General features: G+C 29.1%; 1 long non-coding RNA gene across 1 annotated transcript; it reads left to right on the plus strand.

Moving 5' to 3' along the window:
- The first annotated feature begins 7,298 nt into the window (after positions 1–7,298).
- LOC131050284 (uncharacterized) lies at positions 7,299–8,086 on the plus strand. The gene is made up of 2 exons (XR_009106885.1): positions 7,299–7,584; positions 7,718–8,086. It is a non-coding gene; the product is annotated as an uncharacterized LOC131050284 (long non-coding RNA).
- The last annotated feature ends 878 nt before the right edge of the window (positions 8,087–8,964 follow it).

Genomic DNA, 8,964 nt, shown 5'->3' on the forward strand with positions numbered 1-8,964 from the left:
CATACTTGACAACATAGATCCCAAGAAGCTACTACAACATTCCCCTCATTAGAATGGTAGTGTAAAAAGGGAGGATATTGCCAATAGAAATTTAAGCCCCAAAGAACTCAAACCTTTGACTATATATTTTTTTTATTAAATAAACCATTCTCTCTTTCCATCCTTAGTGGGGATGTCCTCCCATATTCACTACTACATCAAAAACATCAACTAAAAACTAACGAAAAAAATAATATAAAAAACAACTTTCTCATCTTTGCTAACTCGAATGCCAAGTATTTTAATATTCTTCATTAGAAAAATTGAAGGCTAGGAAAATAGTAGCAACTCAGGAAATAGAAGTGGAACAAGTAAAAATAAAATGTGTCAGCTCCTTGATTCTTAGTAGTCTATTAGCAATAGCTCGGCTTTAGATTCTTTAAATTGTTTGAATAATAAGACTTAAAATTACTCATTTTTTAAGAAAATAAATAAAGATTTAATAGCTTTAATCCTCAATCTAAACATACAAGTTTATTTCTAATACATAATCAAAATAATATTATTGTGTACCATGTCTACCTTACTTTGTTAATACATTGTTATATTTTAAATTTCAATATCTTATACAATTTATTCATTTCTATATATCTTTATTTTTCTCCTCCCATCTCTCTATCCATATATATCTATATCTCTCTCAATCTCTCTCTACTTCTTCCTCTCTCTATATCTCTCCTATTCTACTATTTTCAGTGTTCTCATGTTTAGAGTTTGAATAGCTCTTGTATGTTCATTAACTATAATAAGGGAGCCTATTTGAGTCTAAAGTTCTCTTTGTTACTAATTTTACAAGTTGTGGAAGGATATATTGTACAACACAATGAGAGCATAATGGTTTTAAATCTACCAAAGACGTTTCAAATAATGGTTGATAAATGTTTTTATGACTATCACAATGAATGAACAATGACAAACAAGGCCATATGAATGTAATTAATGATAATCCATAGATTCAATTCAAGTCATAAAAAAATGTTGATTTATAAAGATATATGATTCTTTAGAAAATATTATAAACTAGCATAAAAGAATTGATATGTCTAAGTAGCATTTATACATCTCTAGTGCATTATATATCCCACCTAAACATGTTGTCATGATCAATATTGTGGATTTCATTAAATTAAATTGAAATATTTTGCAATATTATTTTTATCTTTCATATTTTAAATTTTTGAGAAGTAGCAATGATTTACAAAAATTACGTCACGTTACAAAATCCGTTAGGTCAACAACAATGTTGTGAATCTTGTAGACTTCCAAAATAAAAATAAAAATCTTTACACGGAGAGGCGTCCTATACAATGTCAGCACATCCGTGAAACAAAAAAGAAAGGACAGTTATAGTTGTAGCATATGGAATTCCAAGAGTCTTGCCATATTGTCTCCATTAACTAGAATGGTAGTGAAAGGTAGATTCGTAACTGCAGTGAAGTCATGGCACCGAAAGGCCAACTATTTTAGCTTTCATAGCTGTAGCAACCATGGAAGACCAACTGTTTCATTCATAACTGTAGCGGCGGTGGAAGACTAACTATTTCATCTTCACAATTGGTCTTTTAAAATGAAATTGCATTCTCTTTGCCAGTCGTTGGATTCAAAGATATTTGGCATTCTTTTATTGGTGATTTGTTTTCAAAATATTTTTTTGCAAAGATTGAAATACAGGTTACAGTCCACAAGCTCGGCATCTTGCTTAAGAAGATTACGTTATTGGTTCTGGGTTTCGCTCTATCCTCTGCATTTTTTGTTCAGAATATTTGCTGCGTGTCTACTGTACACCTTGGAGTTTAGCCAAAATTAGGTATGCATGCCTACTATATCTTCAGCAAGATGTTCCCTTTTTTAATTCTTATCGTAGGCTATAAATCTCCCTGAACCAACAGATTCCTTCATTTTGTAAATCATTTACTTCTTTGATTGTTTCAATATTTGCATGCAAATTCAAACACAGGTAACAGATCTCTCTCTGATATTTGATTGCAATTACAAGAACTGGTAAGCAATCCGCCCTACTCCTCTTAAGGTTGTTGATTTGCATTTCCCTGTAATTTATGAAGAATTTATGTGGAATTTGAATGAATTTGAACAAGATGATGAAAAAAATTGATGAAATGCAGAGTTGTGAGAAACAAACGAATGGGAAAAGAAAGAACGGAACCAGTATGCCAATGGAGTCTCCCAATGTTCTCCTTCAACCATCGAAGAATATGGGACTCGAGTGATGAATGCTAATGCAGCCCTTAGAGACACAATTCTTTTACTTTCATTTGTCTTAATGTTGAATTATTAAATTTTATTTTGTTAACATCTCTTATGATGTTTGTTACATAGAATCATTATCTCTTATATTTTGACCAGTGGTAAGAATCCAATCTTATAATTTTGTTAATATATTTTGATAAAAATAAAAATATATAAATATCAATATAATGATATTAATATTATATAATATGTTATAATATATTATATTTGAATGTTTCTATTGTTAATTTGTTAAGATATTGATGTCTACATGGAATGTTGCTATAAAAATATTAAAAAGGAAGGAAAGAATCTAATTTTCAATTTAGAAAGATTAAAAAGGAAGGAAGGAATCTAATTTTTAATTTAAAAACATTAAAAATGATTGGAATACTGAAAATAAAAGCAATAACTCTACCAAAAAAAAGGAATGAAAGAATCTTAATTTTCAATTTAAAAAGATAAAAAAAAATTCTATTTTTCTAAATTCCAATCATAAAAATATAATGTTTCTAAATTCAAAAAAAAAAAGTTTCTGATTTATCATTTAGATGTGATTTTTCTATTTTAGTTGAGTTATAAAAATATTTGAAAAATAACATACAATTATTAATTTAGAAAGGTCAAAAATAATTTTTATGTTAATTATAAAAAATTTAAAAGGTTCAAGCAAAAAATTTTAATTTAAAAAAACTTTAATCTATTTTAAAATGTCTTAGTTTTATTAGAATAATGTCTAAAGATATTTATTTTATAGAAGTATTGAAAAAATGTACATAGAAGATTTTTATTAATATTTCATAAGAAATAGATAATATGTTTTATGAATGCATAATAGTACAAAATTAGCCCTAATTGTAGCATAATATTAACCCTAAACTTAATCTTACCATAATTGAAACCTAAACCTTAGAAACTTAACTCTAACCTTAGAATTAAACACTACCTAAAACTTGAACCCTAATTAAACCCTAAGCCTAAAGTAATTGAATCATAATCACAATTCTAACCCCAATTGAAATCTAATACTAATCATAACTATGATCAACTACTTATCATAATTAAACCCTAACCTTGACAATATCCCTAATCTAGACCCAATTGAACCCTAACCCTAACCTAACCCTAAACTTAGCTACAACCCTATAATTAAGCCCCAATTACAAGTTAAACTATAATCTAACAATAATTGAAGCATAGCCCTTGATTTAAGCTTAACACTAATTGAACTCTAGCCCTAAACTTAACCCTAACTGAACTTTAATCATAATTGGACATTAATCAATATTAAATCCTAACCCTAATCTACCTCATACCTTGATCCTAATTAAAAGCCCTTACCATAATCAAATAGTAAGAATAATTCAACCCTAACTCTTACTTAACCAAAACCCTAACCCTAATAATAATCCATAGTCCTATCCCTAATACCTAGCCCTAACCATAACTCAAAATGTATCTCTAACCTTAACCCTATTCCTAACCTTAACCATGATGTCGAACGTATCCCTAACTATAATCCTAACACTAACCCTACACCCTAACGCTAACCCTAGCCTAACCTAAACATAACCATTATTTAAACCCTAACCCTAACCCTAAACCTAACCCTAACTATTATTTAAGCCCATATGTTGATCCTAATTAAGCCCTTACCATAATAAAACACTAAGCATAATTGAGCCCTTACACTTACTTAACCATAACCCAAAACCCTAACCCTAATAATAATCCTTAGTCCTAACCCCAATACCTATCCCTAACCATAACTCAAAATGTATCTCTAACCCTAACCCTATTCCTAACCTTAACCATGATGTTGACTGTATCCCTAACTATAATCCTAACACTAACCCTACACCCTAACACTAACCCTAGCCTAACTTAAACATAACCATTATTTAAACCCTAACCCTAAACCTAAACCTAACCATTATTTAAACCCTAACCTAGACCCTAAACCTAACCCTAACCATTATTTAAACCCTTGTCATAAAACTAAACCATAACCCTAACCTAACCATAATTCTAACCCTAAACATGGCATAAACCAAAAACATAATCCTAATCCTAACTCTAACCCCTAACCCAAACCCTAAACATGATGTAAACCCAAACAATAGTCCTAATCCTAACACTAACCCCTAACCCAAACCATTACCTAACACTAAACTTAAATATTTAACCCTAATTGAATTCCAACCATTACCTAACCCTAAGTATAACTCTAACTCTAGAATGAAACCCTACCTACAACGTCAACCTTGATCTAACCCTAATTAAACCCTAACCTATTCCAAACCCTAACAACTATTGAACCCTAGTCCAAATTGAATTCTATCCCAAACCCTAATCCTAATTAAACTTTAATTGTAATTTAACTGTAACCCTAATGCAATTGAATCATAAAGCTAATTCAAACCCTAACCTTGACAATATCCCTAATCTAGACCTAACTGAACCCTAAACCATAACCTAATCCTAAAATTCAGGATTCATTTAACCATAACCTAACCCTAAATTTAAATATAACCCTACAATTATGCCCTAACTATAACTTGAACCCTAACCTAACCATAACTAGATCCTAGCCTAAACTTGATCCTAACCCTAATTAAACTCTAATTGTAATTGAATTATTATCTTAATCTAACCCTTACCATAATAAAACCCTACTCATATTTGAACCCTAACTCTAATTAACTATAACCTTAACCCTTAACTCCAATCTCTCTAATTGAATGCTAACCCTAACCTAACCCTAAAGTTAACTCTAACCATAGAAATAGACCTTACCTACAACCTCGACCTTAATGTAACCCTAATATGAACCCTAACCCTTATTGAATTATTATCCTAATTTAGTACTAACCCTCACAATCACCATGCCTTATCCTAACCATAACCCTAATTAAACCTTAACTTTGACCTTAAAATCAAGCTTTCCTATATAATGATGTAATAATATTATAATATAATTTATTTTAATAAAAAGATACTATATAATATTATAATAATTCTAACCCTAACTTATGTTAACCCTAAGCATAATTGTATCCCTAACAATAAAGTCAACCTTAACACTGGACCCTAACCCTAATCATAATCCTAACCATAATCGTAAACCCTAACCTGAACCATAATCCTAAACCAAAACCAAACCCTAACCTTGATCCTAACCCTAACCATGATATACACCCTAACCATTATCATAACCCTAACCCTAATCATAACCCTAACCATGATGTAAACCTTAACCTTCACCATAATACTAACCTTAACTCTGATCCAAAACATAACCATAAATCAAATCCTAATCCTAAGCATACCCCCAATTATAATTCTAACACTAACCCTAACTGTAATTATGCTTACCCTAACCCTACCTTTGATGTAAACCCTATACATAATTGTAAGCCTAACACTAAACCCTAACCCTTACCATAATCCTTAACCAAAACCAAATGTTAACATTGATGCTAACCCTAACCCTAACCATGATATAAGCCCTAACCATTGTCATAACCCTAACCCAAACCATGATGTAAACCTTATCGTCGACCATAACACTAACCTTAACACTAACACTAACCATAACCATAATACTTGCCATTAAATAAAGTTTAATATATTTTAGAGTTTAGTATTCGCTTTGATCTTGCAACAAATATATATTATTAAAAATAGTGTAAATAGATATATAAAATTTCATAGATCTCCACATAATAATATTATAATATGATTTATTTTAATAAAAATATACATTGACATGCTATTTTTTTCTAACACCGTATAGATGACACTTCAAATTATAAATAAACCGTAAAAAAATATAGTAGGTATATATATATATATATATATATATATACATATATATGTATACATATATATGTATACATATATATGTATATGTATACATATATATATATGTATACATATATATGTATACATATATATATATGTATACATATATATGTATACATATATATATATGTATACATATATATGTATACATATATATGTATATAAATATGTATACATATATATATATATATATATATGTATATATATATGTATATAAATATGTATATATATATATATATATATTAGTTTAGAATGTTTATTATAAAAATACAAATTTATTTAGAATATTTTGAAATGGAAGGATTTAGAATATGGAAGGATGTAGTTGTTTCTAATTTTATAATATTTTAATATGATTTTAGAATAGTTCCATTTTTTCATATGAATTTAGAAGCTTGTCATAATTAAACGATAGAAAATAATCGATAAAATATTTTAATATGAATTTTTACAATATATTCTATTTTTTTATACATGAATTTAGAAACTTAGTCAATTTAATTTTTAAAATATATTTAATAAGATTGTTATAGAAATTTGTCATAATATATATAATTTTAAAATTTAAATGTTTATTATTACTAAATTAGTAATTATTAATTGATTATCATTTAATGTTAATATATAATATATATTAGTGTATTAATTTAGAAACTTATTTAGTAAATTTAAGATTTTTGCATATATTAGTAATTTATCATTATTTTCTCATTAAGATAATGATTTTCATTTCTTGCATTGATTTTTCAATCTTCTACTTTTATATTTTTTGACAGTTAATATTTTTCTTAAAACGTCAAATAAAAGGCATTGAAATGACTAAACCGTCATCAAAAATTCATATGACAGGTAGGGGTGACCGTCAAATTCCATTTGGAGGCACCTATTTTTAATCAATTTTACATCTTAAATATAGATTAAATTAAAATTTAAGGTATATATGCTAGTTACTTCCAGTTATGTTATTGCTAAATGACACTCAGCAGCAGTCCAAGAACCAATTGCGGCAACTTGCCTTCCAGTTATGTTGTAGTCTTTTGTCAATTTATTTTTTATTTCAGTTTTTTTACTTCCAGCTATCTGCAAGACATATTCTATTATTTATCTTGTCTTCGCTTATTTTTTAACTCTAGTTATCTGAAAGACGGTCCTGTATGACATATTTTATTATTTATCTTGAAAATTTGCTTTACGATTTCTTGCTCTTAAAGAAAACTATGACAGCTCTCTTCTGTAATCTCTGCCTCTTCTTTCATAGATTCTTCTATGGTGTCCCTTTGGGATTTTTCATTTTGCTTAGAAGTCTCTTGTTTCTTTGATGAGCTCTCTTCTGTTGTTTCTACAACCTCAACAGAGTCTTTTCTACACAAAAAGAAATGCTGGAGGCACTGTTAACCAGAGCAACAAAAACTCGAGAGGAACAAGATTCTCAAGGTATTATATTCCTTACCCTCTATTGAATCTTGTTCCTCTCCTGTTTCTGTTTCTGCAATCTGAAGACGGGGAGGAGTTTGCAGACAGTTTCAATGGAATGATATTGGTGATTGGAATGTTGGAATTCTTGCAGGAAGATCTACGAACTCCACAGATGATGTTGGACTTCTTGTTGGCGGAAGATCTCAGCATTCAAAAGCAAGACAAATGACAGTATATCTACCTTGATTATAATTTCTTGTTACTGGTTTTCTTGTTTTGAGTGTTACAGGTTTTCTTGTTTTGAGTGTTACTTGTTTTCTTTTAATTTCTTGTTACTGGTTTTCTTGTTTTGGATTCAATCTGGACTACTGCGCTATCCATGCGCTTCTTTCTTTGTAAGCATGGTTAACACTGTCATTTTTGGGGTTCCTTCCTCTGCAAGCGACTTGAAAGGGTCATCTAGTCTCGCATGTAATTATACCTTATTTTAAATTGAAGATATTGGGAGTTGACATGGTCATCTAGTCTCGCATGTAATTATACCTAATTTTAATTTTACCTTAGGGATGTAACTAAATATTGTCGATTCCAATTTTTAGGACTTTAAAAATGATTCAAATGAAAATAGACGAGATGCATTTGTTCATTTGATTCATGAAACTGAATAATTCTAGTCTATTCTTTAATCCAAATATCAATGCTGCTCATTTTCTATGTCCAAAACTGTTCTTACTCGTCATAAAATCTCTCTATTTACTAAAAAAAGAATGGTAAATGCAGAAGAAGAGGTTTTCAAGCTAATAATTTGGAATGGAATTCAATGCAATGCAGTTCCACCGTAATTATTTCTTGGCAATAATTAAAGAAAACAAGAAATTATGTCTTGAATTGTAATTATTTGTGTTTGTTTGTAAAATATTGTAAAGTTGAGTTCGTTGGGGAACATGCAGTTTGATGATGACAATGTTCAGTTCTGTTTTTAGAAGTGTTAGCTAGCAAGCCCCTGATGATATTTTTAGGAATTTAAGTTGAGAATTATTAAAGTAAATCCGAGTTCTAATTTTGTGCATGTTAAATGCATGAAACAGAGCAGTTCAGTTTACTCTTGATTTTAAAGAATATAATCTTTATAAAAAGATATCCTCATTCTATTTCAATAAAGATGGCCTGGAAGATGTAATCTCTTCTTAAATTTCAATAAAGATTTATCCTTTATTTGTTAGGAAAACAAACTAGCAGTCTTAAAATACTAACAATAAAATTAGTTCAAACTAAAGCTAAAAAGAGAAGCAGGATTAAGGTTGCATGTTTCCAGAAAAGCAATTTTGTAATTTGGTTTTGTGAGCAATTCAACCAGATTACGATAGATCTTCCTTCTGTATCTTTTTGATAAGGGTA

The sequence above is a fragment of the Cryptomeria japonica genome, chromosome 11, assembly GCF_030272615.1.
Source record: "Cryptomeria japonica chromosome 11, Sugi_1.0, whole genome shotgun sequence".
In the NCBI taxonomy this organism is placed as follows: Eukaryota; Viridiplantae; Streptophyta; class Pinopsida; order Cupressales; family Cupressaceae; genus Cryptomeria; species Cryptomeria japonica.